This window comes from Mytilus trossulus, chromosome 4 (assembly GCF_036588685.1).
Source record: "Mytilus trossulus isolate FHL-02 chromosome 4, PNRI_Mtr1.1.1.hap1, whole genome shotgun sequence".
Classification (NCBI taxonomy): domain Eukaryota; kingdom Metazoa; phylum Mollusca; class Bivalvia; order Mytilida; family Mytilidae; genus Mytilus; species Mytilus trossulus.
Genome location: NC_086376.1, coordinates 70,979,814 through 71,006,337, shown reverse-complemented (window position 1 = coordinate 71,006,337; position 26,524 = coordinate 70,979,814). Strand labels below are relative to the sequence as shown.

At 30.5% G+C, this 26,524-nt stretch overlaps 2 long non-coding RNA genes across 2 annotated transcripts in view; both read right to left on the bottom strand.

Moving 5' to 3' along the window:
• Positions 1-26,524, bottom strand: part of LOC134715869 (uncharacterized) — a 54,602-nt gene that overhangs the window by 5,953 nt on the left and 22,125 nt on the right. The window contains exons 2-3 of the long non-coding RNA XR_010106810.1: positions 25,031-25,118; positions 23,327-24,344 (exon numbers count right to left, since the gene is read on the bottom strand). This is a non-coding gene — a long non-coding RNA (uncharacterized LOC134715869). The remainder of the gene's footprint in view (positions 1-23,326; positions 24,345-25,030; positions 25,119-26,524) is intronic.
• Positions 5,397-8,144, bottom strand: LOC134714151 (uncharacterized). Its single transcript, XR_010106500.1, has 3 exons — positions 8,089-8,144; positions 5,817-5,885; positions 5,397-5,461 (listed from the first exon to the last, which is right to left on the bottom strand). It is a non-coding gene; the product is annotated as an uncharacterized LOC134714151 (long non-coding RNA).

The window sequence follows — 26,524 nt, the reverse complement described above, 5'->3', positions numbered from 1 at the left end:
ATACAAATGGGTCTCTTCATCTGTCGTGGAGGGCAACATATACTAGATGCTGTATCTGTAACAAAAACTATCAATTAATATCACCTATAAATAGAGGCTTTTTTCTGTTTCAATTTTTCAGATTTTAATCTTTTAAATAGAATGTCAACGTTACATCAAAACGAAAAGTTTGCTCTTTGCAGAGATCTGCTTTTTTACATTTTTTAATTGTAGCATCACTAATGAGTCTTTTGTAGACCAAACACACGTCTGGCGTCAATATAAATTTTAAACCAGGTATCTCTGATGAGTTTATTTACAAGTCCCATATTAACATGAAGCATCTTTTTGTCAAATTGTTCAGAAAAAAAAACTAATTTTATTGCCTATGAAATATAAACTTAAACTTAAGCAAACTGTAATGAACATACATGAGGCCAGTCCTATACAAATGAGTCTCTTCATCTGTCGAGGAGGGCAACATATACTAGATGCTGTATCTGTAACAAAAACTATCAATTAATATCACCTTTAAATAGAGGCTTTTTTCTGTTTCAAATTTTCAGATTTTAATCTTTTAAATAGAATGTCAACGTTACATCAAAACCAAAAGTCTGCTCTTTGCAGAGATCTGCTTTTTTACATTTTTTAATTGTAGCATCACTAATGAGTCTTTTGTAGACCAAACACACGTCTGGCATCAATATAAATTTTAAACCAGGTATCTCTGATGAGTTTATTTACAAGTCCCATATTAACATGAAGCATCTTTTTGTCAAATTGTTCAGAAAAAAAAACTAATTTTATTGCCTATGAAATATAAACTTAAACTTAAGCAAACTGTAATGAACATACATGTGGCCAGTCCTATACAAATGGGTCTCTTCATCTGTCGAGGAGGGCAACATATACTAGATGCTGTATCTGTAACAAAAACTATCAATTAATATCACCTTTAAATAGAGGCTTTTTTCTGTTTCAATTTTTCAGATTTTAATCTTTTAAATAGAATGTCAACGTTACATCAAAACGAAAAGTTTGCTCTTAGCAGAGATCTACTTTTTTACATTTTTTAATTGAAGCATCACTAATGAGTCTTTTCATAGACCAAACACACGTCTGGCGTCAATATAAAGGAGTAGGGGCATTAAGGCCTAGTTTTGGCCCAAGAAAATAAAATGTTTGATAACCATTTCAAATTGGCACATAATGATTAAAAATGCATAGGGTCAAGAAATATAAATTAAAAACAGAAAGATTTTTATCTGCTGACGTCACAATTACGTCATAATATGTATTGTTTTCACAAAAACGATGAAAAATATAGAATTTATGCAGTTTTCTATCATTATTTCCTTTGAGGAAACATCCTGCGCAGCAGAGAAACAACAAAATAATTTAACAGAAGCTTTATTATAACTATTGGCACAATCTCATCAAATATAAAGTTGTTTCTTGGGTGCGCACATACTTTTTCAATCTAAAATATACTTAAAATTTGATGAAAAAACAAGGAAAATCACGAAATTTAACAAATATGCAAATTAGGTCATGATTCGTTGCCATGGTAACTTGTTCAATGTCAAATTTGTTTTGTTTTTCTTAGTACCTTATACCTTAGTCAAGTTTTCAGTAATTTAAAAATATGTATGATAACTTTTAAATTTGCAGTAATTTTTGGGCCAAATAAGGGCCTTATTGCCCCAACTCCTTTTAAACCAGGTATCTCTGATAGGTTTATTTACAAGTCCCATATTAACATAAAGCATCTTTTTGTCAAATTGTTCAGAAAAAAAACTTATTTTATTGCCTTTCAAATATAAACATAAACTTAAGCAAACTGTAATGAACATACATGTGGCCAGTCCTATACAAATGGGTCTCTTCATCTGTCGAGGAGAGCAACATATACTAGATGCTGTATCTGTAACAAAAACTATCAATTAATATCACCTTTAAATAGAGGCTTTTTTCTGTTTCAATTTTTCAGATTTTAATCTTTTAATTAGCATGTCAACGTTACATCAAAACGAAAAGTTTGCTCTTAGCAGAGATCTACTTTTTTACATTTTTTAATTGTAGCATCACTAATGAGTCTTTTCATAGACCAAACACACGTCTGGCGTCAATATAAATTTTAAACCAGGTATCTCTGATGAGTTTATTTACAAGTCCCATATTAACATAAAGCATCTTTTTGTCAAATTGTTCAGAAAAAAAACTAATTTTATTGCCTTTCAAATATAAACATAAACTTAAGCAAACTGTAATGAACATACATGTGGCCAGTCCTATACAAATGGGTCTCTTCATCTGTCGAGGAGAGCAACATATACTAGATGCAAATACTAGATGCTGTATCTGTAACAAAAACTATCAATTAATATCACCTATAAATAGAGGCTTTTTTCTGTTTCAATTTTTCAGATTTTAATCTTTTAAATAGAATGTCAACGTTACATTAAAACGAAAAGTTTGCTCTTAGCAGAGATCTACTTTTTTTTTATTTTTTAATTGAAGCATCACTAATGAGTCTTTTGATAGACCAAACACACTTCTGGCGTCAATATAAATTTTAAACCAGGTATCTCTGATGAGTTTATTTACAAGTCCCATATTAACATAAAGCATCTTTTTGTCAAATTGTTCAGAAAAAAAACTAATTTTATTGCCTTTCAAATATAAACATAAACTTAAGCAAACTGTAATGAACATACATGTGGCCAGTCCTATACAAATGGGTCTCTTCATCTGTCGAGGAGAGCAACATATACTAGATGCTGTATCTGTAACAAAAACTATCAATTAATATCATCTATAAATAGAGGCTTTTTTCTGTTTCAATTTTTCAGATTTTAATCTTTTAAATAGAATGTCAACGTTACATCAAAACGAAAAGTTTGCTCTTTGCAGAGATCTGCTTTTTTACATTTTTTAATTGTAGCATCACTAATGAGTCTTTTCATAGACCAAACACACGTCTGGCGTCAATATAAATTTTAAACCAGGTATCTCTGATGAGTTTATTTACAAGTCCCATATTAACATGAAGCATCTTTTTGTCAAATTGTTCAGAAAAAAAACTAATTTTATTGCCTTTCAAATATAAACATAAACTTAAGCAAACTGTAATGAACATACATGTGGCCAGTCCTATACAAATGGGTCTCTTCATCTGTCGAGGAGAGCAACATATACTAGATGCTGTATCTGTAACAAAAACTATCAATTAATATCACCTATAAATAGAGGCTTTTTTCTGTTTCAATTTTTCAGATTTTAATCTTTTAAATAGAATGTCAACGTTACATTAAAACGAAAAGTTTGCTCTTAGCAGAGATCTACTTTTTTACATTTTTTAATTGAAGCATCACTAATGAGTCTTTTCATAGACCAAACACACTTCTGGCGTCAATATAAATTTTAAACCAGGTATCTCTGATGAGTTTATTTACAAGTCCCATATTAACATGAAGCATCTTTTTGTCAAATTGTTCAGAAAAAAAACTAATTTTATTGCCTTTCAAATATAAACATAAACTTAAGCAAACTGTAATGAACATACATGTGGCCAGTCCTATACAAATGGGTCTCTTCATCTGTCGAGGAGAGCAACATATACTAGATGCTGTATCTGTAACAAAAACTATCAATTAATATCACCTATAAATAGAGGCTATTTTCTGTTTCAATTTTTCAGATTTTAATCTTTTAAATAGAATGTCAACGTTACATCAAAACGAAAAGTTTGCTCTTTGCAGAGATCTGCTTTTTTACATTTTTTAATTGTAGCATCACTAATGAGTCTTTTCATAGACCAAACACACGTCTGGCGTCAATATAAATTTTAAACCAGGTATCTCTGATGAGTTTATTTACAAGTCCCATATTAACATGAAGCATCTTTTTGTCAATTTGTTCAGAAAAAAAACTAATTTTATTGCCTATCAAATATAAACATAAACTTAAGCAAACTGTAATGAACATACATGTGGCCAGTCCTATACAAATGGGTCTCTTCATCTGTCGAGGAGGGCAACATATACTAGATGCTGTATCTGTAACAAAAACTATCAATTAATATCACCTTTAAATAGAGGCTTTTTTCTGTTTCAATTTTTCAGATTTTAATCTTTTAAATAGAATGTCAACGTTACATCAAAACCAAAAGTCTGCTCTTTGCAGAGATCTGCTTTTTTACATTTTTTAATTGTAGCATCACTAATGAGTCTTTTGTAGACCAAACACATGTCTGGCATCAATATAAATTTTAAACCAGGTATCTCTGATGAGTTTATTTACAAGTCCCATATTAACATGAAGCATCTTTTTGTCAAATTGTTCAGAAAAAAAAACTAATTTTATTGCTTATGAAATATAAACTTAAACTTAAGCAAACTGTAATGAACATACATGTGGCCAGTCCTATACAAATGGGTCTCTTCATCTGTCGAGGAGGGCAACATATACTAGATGCTGTATCTGTAACAAAAACTATCAATTAATATCACCTTTAAATAGAGGCTTTTTTCTGTTTCAATTTTTCAGATTTTAATCTTTTAAATAGAATGTCAACGTTACATCAAAACGAAAAGTTTGCTCTTAGCAGAGATCTACTTTTTTACATTTTTTAATTGAAGCATCACTAATGAGTCTTTTCATAGACCAAACACACGTCTGGCATCAATATAAAGGAGTAGGGGCATTAAGGCCTAGTTTTGGCCCAAGAAAATAAAATGTTTGATAACCATTTCAAATTGGCACATAATGATTAAAAATGCATAGGGTCAAGAAATATAAATTAAAAACAGAAAGATTTTTATCTGTTGACGTCACAATTACGTCATAATATGTATTGTTTTCACAAAAACGATGAAAAATATAGAATTTATGCAGTTTTCTATCATTATTTCCTTTGAGGAAACATCCTGTGCAGCAGAGAAACAACAAAATAATTTAACAGAAGCTTTATTATAACTATTGGCACAATCTCATCAAATATAAAGTTGTTTCTTGGGTGCGCACATACTTTTTCAATCTAAAATATACTTAAAATTTGATGAAAAAACAAGGAAAATCACGAAATTTAACAAATATGCAAATTAGGTCATGATTCGTTGCCATGGTAACTTGTTCAATGTCAAATTTGTTTTGTTTTTCTTAGTACCTTATACCTTAGTCAAGTTTTCAGTAATTTAAAAATATGTATGATAACTTTTAAATTTGCAGTAATTTTTGGGCCAAATAAGGGCCTTATTGCCCCTACTCCTTTTAAACCAGGTATCTCTGATGAGTTTATTTACAAGTCCCATATTAACATGAAGCATCTTTTTGTCAATTTGTTCAGAAAAAAAACTAATTTTATTGCCTATCAAATATAAACATAAACTTAAGCAAACTGTAATGAACATACATGTGGCCAGTCCTATACAAATGGGTCTCTTCATCTGTCGAGGAGGGCAACATATACTAGATGCTGTATCTGTAACAAAAACTATCAATTAATATCACCTTTAAATAGAGGCTTTTTTCTGTTTCAATTTTTCAGATTTTAATCTTTTAAATAGAATGTCAACGTTACATCAAAACCAAAAGTCTGCTCTTTGCAGAGATCTGCTTTTTTACATTTTTTAATTGTAGCATCACTAATGAGTCTTTTGTAGACCAAACACATGTCTGGCATCAATATAAATTTTAAACCAGGTATCTCTGATGAGTTTATTTACAAGTCCCATATTAACATGAAGCATCTTTTTGTCAAATTGTTCAGAAAAAAAAACTAATTTTATTGCTTATGAAATATAAACTTAAACTTAAGCAAACTGTAATGAACATACATGTGGCCAGTCCTATACAAATGGGTCTCTTCATCTGTCGAGGAGGGCAACATATACTAGATGCTGTATCTGTAACAAAAACTATCAATTAATATCACCTTTAAATAGAGGCTTTTTTCTGTTTCAATTTTTCAGATTTTAATCTTTTAAATAGAATGTCAACGTTACATCAAAACGAAAAGTTTGCTCTTAGCAGAGATCTACTTTTTTACATTTTTTAATTGAAGCATCACTAATGAGTCTTTTCATAGACCAAACACACGTCTGGCATCAATATAAAGGAGTAGGGGCATTAAGGCCTAGTTTTGGCCCAAGAAAATAAAATGTTTGATAACCATTTCAAATTGGCACATAATGATTAAAAATGCATAGGGTCAAGAAATATAAATTAAAAACAGAAAGATTTTTATCTGTTGACGTCACAATTACGTCATAATATGTATTGTTTTCACAAAAACGATGAAAAATATAGAATTTATGCAGTTTTCTATCATTATTTCCTTTGAGGAAACATCCTGTGCAGCAGAGAAACAACAAAATAATTTAACAGAAGCTTTATTATAACTATTGGCACAATCTCATCAAATATAAAGTTGTTTCTTGGGTGCGCACATACTTTTTCAATCTAAAATATACTTAAAATTTGATGAAAAAACAAGGAAAATCACGAAATTTAACAAATATGCAAATTAGGTCATGATTCGTTGCCATGGTAACTTGTTCAATGTCAAATTTGTTTTGTTTTTCTTAGTACCTTATACCTTAGTCAAGTTTTCAGTAATTTAAAAATATGTATGATAACTTTTAAATTTGCAGTAATTTTTGGGCCAAATAAGGGCCTTATTGCCCCTACTCCTTTTAAACCAGGTATCTCTGATGAGTTTATTTACAAGTCCCATATTAACATAAAGCATCTTTTTGTCAAATTGTTCAGAAAAAAAACTAATTTTATTGCCTTTCAAATATAAACATAAACTTAAGCAAACTGTAATGAACATACATGTGGCCAGTCCTATACAAATGGGTCTCTTCATCTGTCGAGGAGAGCAACATATACTAGATGCTGTATCTGTAACAAAAACTATCAATTAATATCACCTATAAATAGAGGCTTTTTTTCTGTTTCAATTTTTCAGATTTTAATCTTTTAAATAGAATGTCAACGTTACATCAAAACGAAAAGTTTGCTCTTTGCAGAGATCTGCTTTTTTACATTTTTTAATTGTAGCATCACTAATGAGTCTTTTGTAGACCAAACACACGTCTGGCGTCAATATAAATTTTAAACCAGGTATCTCTGATGAGTTTATTTACAAGTCCCATATTAACATGAAGCATCTTTTTGTCAAATTGTTCAGAAAAAAAACTAATTTTATTGCCTTTCAAATATAAACATAAACTTAAGCAAACTGTAATGAACATACATGAGGCCAGTCCTATACAAATGGGTCTCTTCATCTGTCGAGGAGAGCAACATATACTAGATGCTGTATCTGTAACAAAAACTATCAATTAATATCACCTTTAAATAGAGGGTTTTTTCTGTTTCAATTTTTCAGATTTTAATCTTTTAAATAGAATGTCAACGTTACATCAAAACGAAAAGTTTGCTCTTTGCAGAGATCTGCTTTTTTACATTTTTTAATTGTAGCATCACTAATGAGTCTTTTGTAGACCAAACACACGTCTGGCGTCAATATAAGTTTTAAACCAGGTTTCTATGCTGAGTTTATTTACAAGTCCCATATTAACATGAAGCATCTTTTTGTCAAATTGTTCAGAAAAAAAAACTAATTTTATTGCCTATCAAATATAAACATAAACTTAAGCAAACTGTAATGAACATACATGTGGCCAGTCCTATACAAATGGGTCTCTTCATCTGTCGAGGAGAGCAACATATACTAGATGCTGTATCTGTAACAAAAACTATCAATTAATATCACCTTTAAATAGAGGCTTTTTTCTGTTTCAATTTTTCAGATTTTAATCTTTAAATTAGCATGTCAACGTTACATCAAAACGAAAAGTTTGCTCTTAGCAGAGATCTACTTTTTTACATTTTTTAATTGAAGCATCACTAATGAGTCTTTTCATAGACCAAACACACGTCTGGCGTCAATATAAATTTTAAACCAGGTATCTCTGATGAGTTTATTTACAAGTCCCATATTAACATAAAGCATCTTTTTGTCAAATTGTTCAGAAAAAAAACTAATTTTATTGCCTTTCAAATATAAACATAAACTTAAGCAAACTGTAATGAACATACATGTGGCCAGTCCTATACAAATGGGTCTCTTCATCTGTTGAGGAGAGCAACATATACTAGATGCTGTATCTGTAACAAAAACTATCAATTAATATCACCTATAAATAGAGGCTTTTTTCTGTTTCAATTTTTCAGATTTTAATCTTTTAAATAGAATGTCAACGTTGCATCAAAACGAAAAGTTTACTCTTTGCAGAGACCTGCTTTTTTACATTTTTTTATTGTAGCATCACTAATGAGTCTTTTCATAGACCAAAAACACTTCTGGTGTCAGTATAAATTTTAAACCAGGTATCTCTGATGAGTTTATTTACAAGTCCCATATTAACATGAAGCATCTTTTTGTCAAATTGTTCAGAAAAAAAACTAATTTTATTGCCTTTCAAATATAAACATAAACTTAAGCAAACTGTAATGAACATACATGAGGCCAGTCCTATACAAATGGGTCTCTTCATCTGTCGAGGAGAGCAACATATACTAGATGCTGTATCTGTAACAAAAACTATCAATTAATATCACCTTTAAATAGAGGGTTTTTTCTGTTTCAATTTTTCAGATTTTAATCTTTTAAATAGAATGTCAACGTTACATCAAAACGAAAAGTTTGCTCTTTGCAGAGATCTGCTTTTTTACATTTTTTAATTGTAGCATCACTAATGAGTCTTTTGTAGACCAAACACACGTCTGGCGTCAATATAAGTTTTAAACCAGGTTTCTATGCTGAGTTTATTTACAAGTCCCATATTAACATGAAGCATCTTTTTGTCAAATTGTTCAGAAAAAAAAACTAATTTTATTGCCTATCAAATATAAACATAAACTTAAGCAAACTGTAATGAACATACATGAGGCCAGTCCTATACAAATGGGTCTCTTCATCTGTCGAGGAGGGCAACATATACTAGATGCTGTATCTGTAACAAAAACTATCAATTAATATCACCTTTAAATAGAGGCTTTTTTCTGTTTCAATTTTTCAGATTTTAATCTTTAAAGTAGCATGTCAACGTTACATCAAAACGAAAAGTTTGCTCTTTGCAGAGATCTGCTTTTTTACATTTTTTAATTGTAGCAATCACTAATGAGTCTTTTCATAGACCAAACACACGTCTGGCGTCAATATAAATTTTAAACCAGGTATCTCTGATGAGTTTATTTACAAGTCCCATATTAACATGAAGCATCTTTTTGTCAAATTGTTCAGAAAAAAAACTAATTTTATTGCCTATCAAATATAAACATAAACTTAAGCAAACTGTAATGAACATACATGAGGCCAGTCCTATACAAATGGGTCTCTTCATCTGTCGTGGAGGGCAACATATACTAGATGCTGTATCTGTAACAAAAACTATCAATTAATATCACCTATAAATAGAGGCTTTTTTCTGTTTCAATTTTTCAGATTTTAATCTTTTAAATAGAATGTCAACGTTACATCAAAACGAAAAGTTTGCTCTTTGCAGAGATCTGCTTTTTTACATTTTTTAATTGTAGCATCACTAATGAGTCTTTTGTAGACCAAACACACGTCTGGCGTCAATATAAATTTTAAACCAGGTATCTCTGATGAGTTTATTTACAAGTCCCATATTAACATAAAGCATCTTTTTGTCAAATTGTTCAGAAAAAAAACTAATTTTATTGCCTTTCAAATATAAACATAAACTTAAGCAAACTGTAATGAACATACATGTGGCCAGTCCTATACAAATGGGTCTCTTCATCTGTTGAGGAGAGCAACATATACTAGATGCTGTATCTGTAACAAAAACTATCAATTAATATCACCTATAAATAGAGGCTTTTTTCTGTTTCAATTTTTCAGATTTTAATCTTTTAAATAGAATGTCAACGTTGCATCAAAACGAAAAGTTTACTCTTTGCAGAGACCTGCTTTTTTACATTTTTTTATTGTAGCATCACTAATGAGTCTTTTCATAGACCAAAAACACTTCTGGTGTCAGTATAAATTTTAAACCAGGTATCTCTGATGAGTTTATTTACAAGTCCCATATTAACATGAAGCATCTTTTTGTCAAATTGTTCAGAAAAAAAACTAATTTTATTGCCTTTCAAATATAAACATAAACTTAAGCAAACTGTAATGAACATACATGAGGCCAGTCCTATACAAATGGGTCTCTTCATCTGTCGAGGAGAGCAACATATACTAGATGCTGTATCTGTAACAAAAACTATCAATTAATATCACCTTTAAATAGAGGGTTTTTTCTGTTTCAATTTTTCAGATTTTAATCTTTTAAATAGAATGTCAACGTTACATCAAAACGAAAAGTTTGCTCTTTGCAGAGATCTGCTTTTTTACATTTTTTAATTGTAGCATCACTAATGAGTCTTTTGTAGACCAAACACACGTCTGGCGTCAATATAAGTTTTAAACCAGGTTTCTATGCTGAGTTTATTTACAAGTCCCATATTAACATGAAGCATCTTTTTGTCAAATTGTTCAGAAAAAAAAACTAATTTTATTGCCTATCAAATATAAACATAAACTTAAGCAAACTGTAATGAACATACATGTGGCCAGTCCTATACAAATGGGTCTCTTCATCTGTCGAGGAGAGCAACATATACTAGATGCTGTATCTGTAACAAAAACTATCAATTAATATCACCTTTAAATAGAGGCTTTTTTCTGTTTCAATTTTTCAGATTTTAATCTTTAAATTAGCATGTCAACGTTACATCAAAACGAAAAGTTTGCTCTTAGCAGAGATCTACTTTTTTACATTTTTTAATTGAAGCATCACTAATGAGTCTTTTCATAGACCAAACACACGTCTGGCGTCAATATAAATTTTAAACCAGGTATCTCTGATGAGTTTATTTACAAGTCCCATATTAACATAAAGCATCTTTTTGTCAAATTGTTCAGAAAAAAAACTAATTTTATTGCCTTTCAAATATAATCATAAACTTAAGCAAACTGTAATGAACATACATGTGGCCAGTCCTATACAAATGGGTCTCTTCATCTGTTGAGGAGAGCAACATATACTAGATGCTGTATCTGTAACAAAAACTATCAATTAATATCACCTATAAATAGAGGCTTTTTTCTGTTTAAATTTTTCAGATTTTAATCTTTTAAATAGAATGTCAACGTTACATCAAAACGAAAAGTTTACTCTTTGCAGAGACCTGCTTTTTTACATTTTTTTATTGTAGCATCACTAATGAGTCTTTTCATAGACCAAACACACGTCTGGCGTCAATATAAATTTTAAACCAGGTATCTCTGATGAGTTTATTTACAAGTCCCATATTAACATGAAGCATCTTTTTGTCAAATTGTTCAGAAAAAAAACTAATTTTATTGCCTTTCAAATATAAACATAAACTTAAGCAAACTGTAATGAACATACATGAGGCCAGTCCTATACAAATGGGTCTCTTCATCTGTCGAGGAGAGCAACATATACTAGATGCTGTATCTGTAACAAAAACTATCAATTAATATCACCTTTAAATAGAGGGTTTTTTCTGTTTCAATTTTTCAGATTTTAATCTTTTAAATAGAATGTCAACGTTACATCAAAACGAAAAGTTTGCTCTTTGCAGAGATCTGCTTTTTTACATTTTTTAATTGTAGCATCACTAATGAGTCTTTTGTAGACCAAACACACGTCTGGCGTCAATATAAGTTTTAAACCAGGTTTCTATGCTGAGTTTATTTACAAGTCCCATATTAACATGAAGCATCTTTTTGTCAAATTGTTCAGAAAAAAAAACTAATTTTATTGCCTATCAAATATAAACATAAACTTAAGCAAACTGTAATGAACATACATGAGGCCAGTCCTATACAAATGGGTCTCTTCATCTGTCGAGGAGGGCAACATATACTAGATGCTGTATCTGTAACAAAAACTATCAATTAATATCACCTATAAATAGAGGCTTTTTTCTGTTTCAATTTTTCAGATTTTAATCTTTTAAATAGAATGTCAACGTTACATCAAAACGAAAAGTTTGCTCTTTGCAGAGATCTGCTTTTTTACATTTTTTAATTGTAGCATCACTAATGAGTCTTTTCATAGACCAAACACACGTCTGGCGTCAATATAAATTTTAAACCAGGTATCTCTGATGAGTTTATTTACAAGTCCCATATTAACATGAAGCATCTTTTTGTCAAATTGTTCAGAAAAAAAACTAATTTTATTGCCTATATCAAATATAAACATAAACTTAAGCAAACTGTAATGAACATACATGAGGCCAGTCCTATACAAATGGGTCTCTTCATCTGTCGTGGAGGGCAACATATACTAGATGCTGTATCTGTAACAAAAACTATCAATTAATATCACCTATAAATAGAGGCTTTTTTCTGTTTCAATTTTTCAGATTTTAATCTTTTAAATAGAATGTCAACGTTACATCAAAACGAAAAGTTTGCTCTTTGCAGAGATCTGCTTTTTTACATTTTTTAATTGTAGCATCACTAATGAGTCTTTTGTAGACCAAACACACGTCTGGCGTCAATATAAATTTTAAACCAGGTATCTTTGATGAGTTTATTTACAAGTCCCATATTAACATGAAGCATCTTTTTGTCAAATTGTTCAGAAAAAAAACCTAATTTTATTGCCTATGAAATATAAACTTAAACTTAAGCAAACTGTAATGAACATACATGTGGCCAGTCCTATACAAATGGGTCTCTTCATCTGTCGAGGAGGGCAACATATACTAGATGCTGTATCTGTAACAAAAACTATCAATTAATATCACCTTTAAATAGAGGCTTTTTTCTGTTTCAATTTTTCAGATTTTAATCTTTTAAATAGAATGTCAACGTTACATCAAAACGAAAAGTTTGCTCTTAGCAGAGATCTACTTTTTTACATTTTTTAATTGAAGCATCACTAATGAGTCTTTTCATAGACCAAACACACGTCTGGCGTCAATATAAAGGAGTAGGGGCATTAAGGCCTAGTTTTGGCCCAAGAAAATAAAATGTTTGATAACCATTTCAAATTGGCACATAATGATTAAAAATGCATAGGGTCAAGAAATATAAATTAAAAACAGAAAGATTTTTATCTGTTGACGTCACAATTACGTCATAATATGTATTGTTTTCACAAAAACGATGAAAAATATAGAATTTATGCAGTTTTCTATCATTATTTCCTTTGAGGAAACATCCTGTGCAGCAGAGAAACAACAAAATAATTTAACAGAAGCTTTATTATAACTATTGGCACAATCTCATCAAATATAAAGTTGTTTCTTGGGTGCGCACATACTTTTTCAATCTAAAATATACTTAAAATTTGATGAAAAAACAAGGAAAATCACGAAATTTAACAAATATGCAAATTAGGTCATGATTCGTTGCCATGGTAACTTGTTCAATGTCAAATTTGTTTTGTTTTTCTTAGTACCTTATACCTTAGTCAAGTTTTCAGTAATTTAAAAATATGTATGATAACTTTTAAATTTGCAGTAATTTTTGGGCCAAATAAGGGCCTTATTGCCCCTACTCCTTTTAAACCAGGTATCTCTGATGAGTTTATTTACAAGTCCCATATTAACATAAAGCATCTTTTTGTCAAATTGTTCAGAAAAAAAACTAATTTTATTGCCTTTCAAATATAAACATAAACTTAAGCAAACTGTAATGAACATACATGAGGCCAGTCCTATACAAATGGGTCTCTTCATCTGTCGAGGAGAGCAACATATACTAGATGCTGTATCTGTAACAAAAACTATCAATTAATATCACCTTTAAATAGAGGGTTTTTTCTGTTTCAATTTTTCAGATTTTAATCTTTTAAATAGAATGTCAACGTTACATCAAAACGAAAAGTTTGCTCTTTGCAGAGATCTGCTTTTTTACATTTTTTAATTGTAGCATCACTAATGAGTCTTTTGTAGACCAAACACACGTCTGGCGTCAATATAAGTTTTAAACCAGGTTTCTATGCTGAGTTTATTTACAAGTCCCATATTAACATGAAGCATCTTTTTGTCAAATTGTTCAGAAAAAAAAACTAATTTTATTGCCTATCAAATATAAACATAAACTTAAGCAAACTGTAATGAACATACATGAGGCCAGTCCTATACAAATGGGTCTCTTCATCTGTCGAGGAGGGCAACATATACTAGATGCTGTATCTGTAACAAAAACTATCAATTAATATCACCTATAAATAGAGGCTTTTTTCTGTTTCAATTTTTCAGATTTTAATCTTTTAAATAGAATGTCAACGTTACATCAAAACGAAAAGTTTGCTCTTTGCAGAGATCTGCTTTTTTACATTTTTTAATTGTAGCATCACTAATGAGTCTTTTCATAGACCAAACACACGTCTGGCGTCAATATAAATTTTAAACCAGGTATCTCTGATGAGTTTATTTACAAGTCCCATATTAACATGAAGCATCTTTTTGTCAAATTGTTCAGAAAAAAAACTAATTTTATTGCCTATATCAAATATAAACATAAACTTAAGCAAACTGTAATGAACATACATGAGGCCAGTCCTATACAAATGGGTCTCTTCATCTGTCGTGGAGGGCAACATATACTAGATGCTGTATCTGTAACAAAAACTATCAATTAATATCACCTATAAATAGAGGCTTTTTTCTGTTTCAATTTTTCAGATTTTAATCTTTTAAATAGAATGTCAACGTTACATCAAAACGAAAAGTTTGCTCTTTGCAGAGATCTGCTTTTTTACATTTTTTAATTGTAGCATCACTAATGAGTCTTTTGTAGACCAAACACACGTCTGGCGTCAATATAAATTTTAAACCAGGTATCTTTGATGAGTTTATTTACAAGTCCCATATTAACATGAAGCATCTTTTTGTCAAATTGTTCAGAAAAAAAAACTAATTTTATTGCCTATGAAATATAAACTTAAACTTAAGCAAACTGTAATGAACATACATGTGGCCAGTCCTATACAAATGGGTCTCTTCATCTGTCGAGGAGGGCAACATATACTAGATGCTGTATCTGTAACAAAAACTATCAATTAATATCACCTTTAAATAGAGGCTTTTTTCTGTTTCAATTTTTCAGATTTTAATCTTTTAAATAGAATGTCAACGTTACATCAAAACGAAAAGTTTGCTCTTAGCAGAGATCTACTTTTTTACATTTTTTAATTGAAGCATCACTAATGAGTCTTTTCATAGACCAAACACACGTCTGGCGTCAATATAAAGGAGTAGGGGCATTAAGGCCTAGTTTTGGCCCAAGAAAATAAAATGTTTGATAACCATTTCAAATTGGCACATAATGATTAAAAATGCATAGGGTCAAGAAATATAAATTAAAAACAGAAAGATTTTTATCTGTTGACGTCACAATTACGTCATAATATGTATTGTTTTCACAAAAACGATGAAAAATATAGAATTTATGCAGTTTTCTATCATTATTTCCTTTGAGGAAACATCCTGTGCAGCAGAGAAACAACAAAATAATTTAACAGAAGCTTTATTATAACTATTGGCACAATCTCATCAAATATAAAGTTGTTTCTTGGGTGCGCACATACTTTTTCAATCTAAAATATACTTAAAATTTGATGAAAAAACAAGGAAAATCACGAAATTTAACAAATATGCAAATTAGGTCATGATTCGTTGCCATGGTAACTTGTTCAATGTCAAATTTGTTTTGTTTTTCTTAGTACCTTATACCTTAGTCAAGTTTTCAGTAATTTAAAAATATGTATGATAACTTTTAAATTTGCAGTAATTTTTGGGCCAAATAAGGGCCTTATTGCCCCTACTCCTTTTAAACCAGGTATCTCTGATGAGTTTATTTACAAGTCCCATATTAACATAAAGCATCTTTTTGTCAAATTGTTCAGAAAAAAAACTAATTTTATTGCCTTTCAAATATAAACATAAACTTAAGCAAACTGTAATGAACATACATGAGGCCAGTCCTATACAAATGGGTCTCTTCATCTGTCGAGGAGAGCAACATATACTAGATGCTGTATCTGTAACAAAAACTATCAATTAATATCACCTTTAAATAGAGGGTTTTTTCTGTTTCAATTTTTCAGATTTTAATCTTTTAAATAGAATGTCAACGTTACATCAAAACGAAAAGTTTGCTCTTTGCAGAGATCTGCTTTTTTACATTTTTTAATTGTAGCATCACTAATGAGTCTTTTGTAGACCAAACACACGTCTGGCGTCAATATAAGTTTTAAACCAGGTTTCTATGCTGAGTTTATTTACAAGTCCCATATTAACATGAAGCATCTTTTTGTCAAATTGTTCAGAAAAAAAAACTAATTTTATTGCCTATCAAATATAAACATAAACTTAAGCAAACTGTAATGAACATACATGAGGCCAGTCCTATACAAATGGGTCTCTTCATCTGTCGAGGAGGGCAACATATACTAGATGCTGTATCTGTAACAAAAACTATCAATTAATATCACCTATAAATAGAGGCTTTTTTCTGTTTCAATTTTTCAGATTTTAATCTTTTAAATAGAATGTCAACGTTACATCAAAACGAAAAGTTTGCTCTTTGCAGAGATCTGCTTTTTTACATTTTTTAATTGTAGCATCACTAATGAGTCTTTTCATAGACCAAACACACGTCTGGCGTCAATATAAATTTTAAACCAGGTATCTCTGATGAGTTTATTTACAAGTCCCATATTAACATGAAGCATCTTTTTGTCAAATTGTTCAGAAAAAAAACTAATTTTATTGCCTATCAAATATAAACATAAACTTAAGCAAACTGTAATGAACATACATGAGGCCAGTCCTATACAAATGGGTCTCTTCATCTGTCGTGGAGGGCAACATATACTAGATGCTGTATCTGTAACAAAAACTATCAATTAATATCACCTATAAATAGAGGCTTTTTTCTGTTTCAATTTTTCAGATTTTAATCTTTTAAATAGAATGTCAACGTTACATCAAAACGAAAAGTTTGCTCTTTGCAGAGATCTGCTTTTTTACATTTTTTAATTGTAGCATCACTAATGAGTCTTTTGTAGACCAAACACACGTCTGGCGTCAATATAAATTTTAAACCAGGTATCTTTGATGAGTTTATTTACAAGTCCCATATTAACATGAAGCATCTTTTTGTCAAATTGTTCAGAAAAAAAAACTAATTTTATTGCCTATGAAATATAAACTTAAACTTAAGCAAACTGTAATGAACATACATGTGGCCAGTCCTATACAAATGGGTCTCTTCATCTGTCGAGGAGGGCAACATATACTAGATGCTGTATCTGTAACAAAAACTATCAATTAATATCACCTTTAAATAGAGGCTTTTTTCTGTTTCAATTTTTCAGATTTTAATCTTTTAAATAGAATGTCAACGTTACATCAAAACGAAAAGTTTGCTCTTAGCAGAGATCTACTTTTTTACATTTTTTAATTGAAGCATCACTAATGAGTCTTTTCATAGACCAAACACACGTCTGGCGTCAATATAAAGGAGTAGGGGCATTAAGGCCTAGTTTTGGCCCAAGAAAATAAAATGTTTGATAACCATTTCAAATTGGCACATAATGATTAAAAATGCATAGGGTCAAGAAATATAAATTAAAAACAGAAAGATTTTTATCTGTTGACGTCACAATTACGTCATAATATGTATTGTTTTCACAAAAACGATGAAAAATATAGAATTTATGCAGTTTTCTATCATTATTTCCTTTGAGGAAACATCCTGTGCAGCAGAGAAACAACAAAATAATTTAACAGAAGCTTTATTATAACTATTGGCACAATCTCATCAAATATAAAGTTGTTTCTTGGGTGCGCACATACTTTTTCAATCTAAAATATACTTAAAATTTGATGAAAAAACAAGGAAAATCACGAAATTTAACAAATATGCAAATTAGGTCATGATTCGTTGCCATGGTAACTTGTTCAATGTCAAATTTGTTTTGTTTTTCTTAGTACCTTATACCTTAGTCAAGTTTTCAGTAATTTAAAAATATGTATGATAACTTTTAAATTTGCAGTAATTTTTGGGCCAAATAAGGGCCTTATTGCCCCTACTCCTTTTAAACCAGGTATCTCTGATGAGTTTATTTACAAGTCCCATATTAACATAAAGCATCTTTTTGTCAAATTGTTCAGAAAAAAAAATAATTTTATTGCCTTTCAAATATAAACATAAACTTAAGCAAACTGTAATGAACATACATGTGGCCAGTCCTATACAAATGGGTCTCTTCATCTGTCGAGGAGAGCAACATATACTAGATGCTGTATCTGTAACAAAAACTATCAATTAATATCACCTATAAATAGAGGCTTTTTTTCTGTTTCAATTTTTCAGATTTTAATCTTTTAAATAGAATGTCAGCGTTACATCAAAACGAAAAGTTTGCTCTTTGCAGAGATCTGCTATTTTACATTTTTTAATTGTAGCATCACTAATGAGTCTTTTGTAGACCAAACACACGTCTGGCGTCAATATAAATTTTAAACCAGGTATCTCTGATGAGTTTATTTACAAGTCCCATATTAACATGAAGCATCTTTTTGTCAAATTGTTCAGAAAAAAAACTAATTTTATTGCCTATCAAATATAAACATAAACTTAAGCAAACTGTAATGAACATACATGTGGCCAGTCCTATACAAATGGGTCTCTTCATCTGTCGAGGAGGGCAACATATACTAGATGCTGTATCTGTAACAAAAACTATCAATTAATATCACCTTTAAATAGAGGCTTTTTTCTGTTTCAATTTTTCAGATTTTAATCTTTTAAATAGAATGTCAACGTTACATCAAAACCAAAAGTCTGCTCTTTGCAGAGATCTGCTTTTTTACATTTTTTAATTGTAGCATCACTAATGAGTCTTTTCATAGACCAAACACACGTCTGGCGTCAATATAAATTTTAAACCAGGTATCTCTGATGAGTTTATTTACAAGTCCCATATTAACATGAAGCATCTTTTTGTCAATTTGTTCAGAAATAAAACTAATTTTATTGCCTTTCAAATATAAACATAAACTTAAGCAAACTGTAATGAACATACATGTGGCCAGTCCTATACAAATGGGTCTCTTCATCTGTCGAGGACGGCAACATATACTAGATGCTGTATCTGTAACAAAAACTATCAATTAATATCACCTTTAAATAGAGGCTTTTTTCTGTTTCAATTTTTCAGATTTTAATCTTTTAAATAGAATGTCAGCGTTACATCAAAACGAAAAGTTTGCTCTTTGCAGAGATCTGCTTTTTTACATTTTTTAATTGTAGCATCACTAATGAGTCTTTTGAGACCAAACACACGTCTGGCGTCAATATAAATTTTAAACCAGGTATCTCTGATGAGTTTATTTACAAGTCCCATATTAACATGAAGCATCTTTTTGTCAAATTGTTCAGAAAAAAAACTAATTTTATTGCCTATCAAATATAAACATAAACTTAAGCAAACTGTAATGAACATACATGTGGCCAGTCCTATACAAATGGGTCTCTTCATCTGTCGAGGAGGGCAACATATACTAGATGCTGTATCTGTAACAAAAACTATCAATTAATATCACCTTTAAATAGAGGCTTTTTTCTGTTTCAATTTTTCAGATTTTAATCTTTTAAATAGAATGTCAACGTTACATCAAAACCAAAAGTCTGCTCTTTGCAGAGATCTGCTTTTTTACATTTTTTAATTGTAGCATCACTAATGAGTCTTTTGTAGACCAAACACACGTCTGGCATCAATATAAATTTTAAACCAGGTATCTCTGATGAGTTTATTTACAAGTCCCATATTAACATGAAGCATCTTTTTGTCAAATTGTTCAGAAAAAAAAACTAATTTTATTGCCTTTCAAATATAAACATAAACTTAAGCAAACTGTAATGAACATACATGTGGCCAGTCCTATACAAATGGGTCTCTTCATCTGTCGAGGAGGGCAACATATACTAGATGCTGTATCTGTAACAAAAACTATCAATTAATATCACCTATAAATAGAGGCTTTTTTTCTGTTTCAATTTTTCAGATTTTAATCTTTTAAATAGAATGTCAATGTTACATCAAAACGAAAAGTTTGCTCTTTGCAGAGATCTGCTTTTTTACATTTTTTAATTGTAGCATCACTAATGAGTCTTTTCATAGACCAAACACATGTCTGGCGTCAATATAAATTTTAAACCAGGTATCTCTGATGAGTTTATTTACAAGTCCCATATTAACATGAAGCATCTTTTTGTCAATTTGTTCAGAAATAAAACTAATTTTATTGCCTTTCAAATATAAACATAAACTTCAGCAAACTGTAATGAACATACATGTGGCCAGTCCTATACAAATGGGTCTCTTCATCTGTCGAGGAGGGCAACATATACTAGATGCTGTATCTGTAACAAAAACTATCAATTAATATCACCTTTAAATAGAGGCTTTTTTCTGTTTCAATTTTTCAGATTTTAATCTTTTAAATAGAATGTCAACGTTACATCAAAACGAAAAGTTTGCTCTTAGCAGAGATCTACTTTTTTACATTTTTTAATTGAAGCATCACTAATGAGTCTTTTGTAGACCAAACACATGTCTGGCATCAATATAAATTTTAAACCAGGTATCTCTGATGAGTTTATTTACAAGTCCCATATTAACATGAAGCATCTTTTTGTCAAATTGTTCAGAAAAAAAAACTAATTTTATTGCCTATGAAATATAAACTTAAACTTAAGCAAACTGTAATGAACATACATGTGGCCAGTCCTATACAAATGGGTCTCTTCATCTGTCGAGGAGGGCAACATATACTAGATGCTGTATCTGTAACAAAAACTATCAATTAATATCACCTTTAAATAGAGGCTTTTTTCTGTTTCAATTTTTCAGATTTTAATCTTTTAAATAGAATGTCAACGTTACATCAAAACGAAAAGTTTGCTCTTAGCAGAGATCTACTTTTTTACATTTTTTAATTGAGGCATCACTAATGAGTCTTTTCATAGACCAAACACACGTCTGGCGTCAATATAAAGGAGTAGGGGCATTAAGGCCTAGTTTTGGCCCAAGAAAATAAAATGTTTGATAACCATTTCAAATTGGCACATAATGATTAAAAATGCATAGGGTCAAGAAATATAAATTAAAAACAGAAAGATTTTTATCTGCTGACGTCACAATTACGTCATAATATGTATTGTTTTCACAAAAACGATGAAAAATATAGAATTTATGCAGTTTTCTATCATTATTTTGAGGAAACATCCTGCGCAGCAGAGAAACAAAATAATTTAACAGAAGCTTTATTATAACTATTGGCACAATCTCATCAAATATAAAGTTGTTTCTTGGGTGCGCACATACTTTTTCAATCTAAAATAAACTTAAAATTTGATGAAAAAACAAGGAAAATCACGAAATTTAACAAATATGCAAATTAGGTCATGATTCGTTGCCATGGTAACTTGTTCAATGTCAAATTTGTTTTGTTTTTCTTAGTACCTTACACCTTAGTCAAGTTTTCAGTAATTTAAAAATATGTATGATAACTTAAATTTGCAGTAATTTTTGGGCCAAATAAGGGCCTTATTGCCCCTACTCCTTTTAAACCAGGTATCTCTGATGAGTTTATTTACAAGTCCCATATTAACATAAAGCATCTTTTTGTCAAATTGTTCAGAAAAAAAACTAATTTTATTGCCTTTCAAATATAAACATAAACTTAAGCAAACTGTAATGAACATACATATGGCCAGTCCTATACAAATGGGTCTCTTCATCTGTCGAGGAGAGCAACATATACTAGATGCTGTATCTGTAACAAAAACTATCAATTAATATCACCTTTAAATAGAGGCTTTTTTCTGTTTCAATTTTTCAGATTTTAATCTTTTAATTAGCATGTCAACGTTACATCAAAACGAAAAGTTTGCCCTTAGCAGAGATCTACTTTTTTACATTTTTTAATTGTAGCATCACTAATGAGTCTTTTCATAGACCAAACACACGTCTGGCGTCAATATAAATTTTAAACCAGGTTTCTATGCTGAGTTTATTTACAAGTCCCATATTAACATAAAGCATCTTTTTGTCAAATTGTTCAGAAAAAAAACTAATTTTATTGCCTTTCAAATATAAACATAAACTTAAGCAAACTGTAATGAACATACATGTGGCCAGTCCTATACAAATGGGTCTCTTCATCTGTCGAGGAGGGCAACATATACTAGATGCTGTATCTGTAACACAAACTATCAATTAATATCACCTATAAATAGAGGCTTTTTTCTGTTTCAATTTTTCAGATTTTAATCTTTTAAATAGAATGTCAACGTTACATCAAAACGAAAAGTTTGCTCTTTGCAGAGATCTGCTTTTTTACATTTTTTAATTGTAGCATCACTAATGAGTCTTTTCATAGACCAAACACACGTCTGGCGTCAATATAAATTTTAAACCAGGTATCTCTGATGAGTTTATTTACAAGTCCCATATTAACATGAAGCATCTTTTTGTCAAATTGTTCAGAAAAAAAACTAATTTTATTGCCTTTCAAATATAAACATAAACTTAAGCAAACTGTAATGAACATACATGTGGCCAGTCCTATACAAATGGGTCTCTTCATCTGTCGAGGAGAGCAACATATACTGGATGCTGTATCTGTAACAAAAACTATCAATTAATATCACCTTTAAATAGAGGCTTTTTTCTGTTTCAATTTTTCAGATTTTAATCTTTTTATTAGCATGTCAACGTTGCATCAAATCCTTAAGTTTGTTCTTTGCCGAGATCTGCTTTTATCATTTTTGATTAGAGTCACTGAAGAGTCTTTTGTTGATGAAACGCGTGTCTGGCGTAAGTATTAAATTTGAATCCAGGTATCTATGACGAGTTTATTCATAACTACCATTTTAACATGAAGCACCCATTAAATGCATCAATTTGATTCGAGAGTCACTGAAGAGTCTTTTGTAGACGAAATGCATGTCTGGCTTAAGTATTAAATTTGAATCCAGGTATCTATGATGAGTTTATTTTCAAGTCCCATTTAACATGAAGCACCCATTAAATGCATCAATTTTATATCAAAATCAAGTTTGCTCTCTGCAGAGATATTATGCTTTTAGAATTTAACATGAGGCATCTTTTTGTCAAACTATTCAGATAAAACTGATTGTATTGCCTTAAAAACATGAACATAGTTTTCAGATGAACTGTAATGAACAAATACATACATGTTGACTCTTCCTATCTGCCATGAATCTATCTTCTTTCGTCGAGGAGGGCAACATATATTAAAGAAAAGGCCGTCTTTTTAACAAAAGCTGTAAATCATTATCAGCTTTAAATAGACACTATTTGCTGTTTCAATTTTCATTTTTTTTTAAATTTGTGGAAAAAGAGCCAATTATGAAAATCTATTTTGGTGCATCTACCATTATAGCCTTGCTATGAAATGTAAAGAAATTGGTAAATATCAAAATGAAATTGTCTTTACCCTTTAATGAGCAAACTCATTTATACTCTGGAGAAACTACAAGTCTCGAGTCAAAGTCAATCCAATGTTTTAATGCATTTACATTTATAATGCTATTATCAAAAACATGATTTCATCATAACACATCAATAAAGAAGTCAATAATGAATATTTTTTTTGAAGCAGCTAGTTTAAATGGTCCCTAGTTCCATTCAACTTCAATATTTTGTCTACAGTCTTCAGTCCAGGTGCAGTGTTTGTGTCTTCAGTCAAGGTGTGTCTCCAGTCCAGGTGCAGTGTTTGTGTCTTCAGTCAAGTTGTGTCTCCAGTCCAGGTGCAGTGTTTGTGTCTTCAGTCAAGTTGTGTCTCCAGTCCAGGTGCAGTGTTTGTGTCTTCAGTCAAGTTGTGTCTCCAGTCCAGGTGCAGTGTTTGTGTCTTCAGTCAAGTTGTGTCTCCAGTCCAGGTGCAGTGTTTGTGCAATATATAGTATCTACAGAGTAGAGATGAGTAAAATTATTTTCAATTAAAATTTTCTTCATAAGTTAGTTAATTATATTTCATTTTAAAATATGGTCAATGACCTAGGATACACTTAAAAGTTAGTGTGCTTATAGGGAAGGATCCATGCTGATTTGTTAAAGAAATGGCACCCAACATCATAACCAGATTTTGAAAATGAAAAAGTTATCTCTAATTGATGTCAGCATGGCTAGGGTTAATGTAATTTTAAAAAAGTTTTTAATTTCTTTAATTGATGTTATCATTTTAAAGAAATGCTGAAAAAAAATGGTCATTAAAATTATGTACGAAGGAACAAGATTAAGAGAAGGCATACACATAAATTAGCTCATTGAAATAAATATCTTAAATACCTAAATAAATATAATTAAGAATAATTCTAATTTAAATGCTTAATAATGGACATCTCCTTTAAACAACAGAATTAACCTATTTCTAATCTATCTAAGGCAATTTTGTAATTTCATGCAAAACCGAATCATGAAAATTCAAGTCGGCTGACTATCATTTAATTTTTAAAAAAATGTTTTGTCTTTTCAAAAACTTTTCTATTCATGGTGATTATGAACTTGAAATACTGAAGGCTTTTTCTTCAGTTAATACCATTATTTAGGTATCTTGTGATAATTGAAGACATCTTTCCTTTCTGAATTATAACCATGTTAGCTCAGATATACCAAACAAAATAACTTCTCTGGCTCAGGTCTAACTGATTATTATAGAATCTTAATTTAGCAAGCTCACATAACAATGTCCCCCAACTGAAGAACAATAGCTTATGGCATAGTATGATCTGTTTCATATCAAAAAACATTTAAAGATTTGGAGCAGCACAAGGAAAAGATATAAATGACCGACTAATTGGTTAAACTCTACTTAGCATTGGGTTTAAAAATAATACGATTTTTCAAATCATTTATCATAAATAAAAAGCAGACTATACCTAAGGGCAACCCATAGTCTGGCTCTCCACAATCCATCACAATTCCAAGTAAGGTGACTGTAGGTCAAGTTCATATTGTATTCAAGAACTGAAATGAGATGAACAACATAAGTCAATGTAGTAAAACATGCAAGTTTAACTTATTTCCAATGACCTACTTCAGAATGAAGACATGACTTAACCACTTACTGCATTTCAATGTCAACATGCATTTAGTAAAGGTTGTATGACCTCCAAGCTTACAAGGTCTTATTCTGACATAAACATTTCAAAAGCAGCAGATTTATTATTCCCATTAACTGTTATCACAGCGATATGTCTCGCCTTTTTGTAATTTTGATTATGCAAATGTTGAAATCAAAACAACAATTCTTTAACATCTTAAACAAGTTAAGCTATGTAAAGTTTCAAAGTAAATTAACCATGATGAGGGGGATGGAGCTATATAATCTCCATGGAAATAATATTTGCAAATGCCAATTAATTTCTTTACAAAATACCATTGACTAAACATTATTAGTTATCTTAATTTGATCTAATCACAAACTAATACGTGTAAAATAAGCTAAATTTTGAAGTCCTTAGACCATGTAAACCATGAGTGAGAGGGCTGAGTGAGGGCCAAATAATCTCCATGGAAATGAGGTTAGCCAATGCTTATACAACTGAATACCAATTGACATTGGCCTACCACTAATGGTCCCCCTTGAACTGACTTAATCATAAACTAATAGTGAGTCTAATACATCTTTAAATATATATAAATATAAATCTAAGTAAAAGCTCTTTCTTCAAAATATTTTGTCACGTTTAACAAACAGAAATGGTAACTCCATAATGATGGCATCATAACAATATTTATGGAATGTATGTCAAAGATTCAACAAGACATAAACAGGGCTGAACTTAACTAACACAGAATCCTGGCGCTTTTAATAATCTAATTGAGTTTGCCTGGGCAACAGAAAAACCTGAAAATGAGTCCAAGAGAAATCAACATGTTAGGCATGTGTATTTATTCATGTTGAGGAATACGTCTCAAACAAATATCTCATTGTCAAACTAGAACTTCAAATATATGCCATTTAAAAAACTACAAAAGATACAGTGGCTTTATAAGGTTAAAAAAAGTTAACATGAAAATTTATCAATAATCAGAGTTAATTCTTTCATTGTCACCTGTCATGATATAATTAAGAAATAATTCATGGCAGCCGTAGATTTGTTTTCATTTATTAAACCATGGGTTGGGCATTTATATTCAACTATTTTACCTTGAGCATTGTGTTAGCGAGAGGTAAAATATGAATATAAATGCCCAACCCATGGTTAAATGAAAACCAATGTATGGCTGCCATAAATTATTACGATTCGAAATAGGACATATTTGTCAATTTTGTTAACTGTGAAACCCCTATACATACGATACTATTTTGGCTGTACCATTTCACCCAATTTTGAAAAAAAATTGTAAGGGTTCCGCGGAACCCAGTG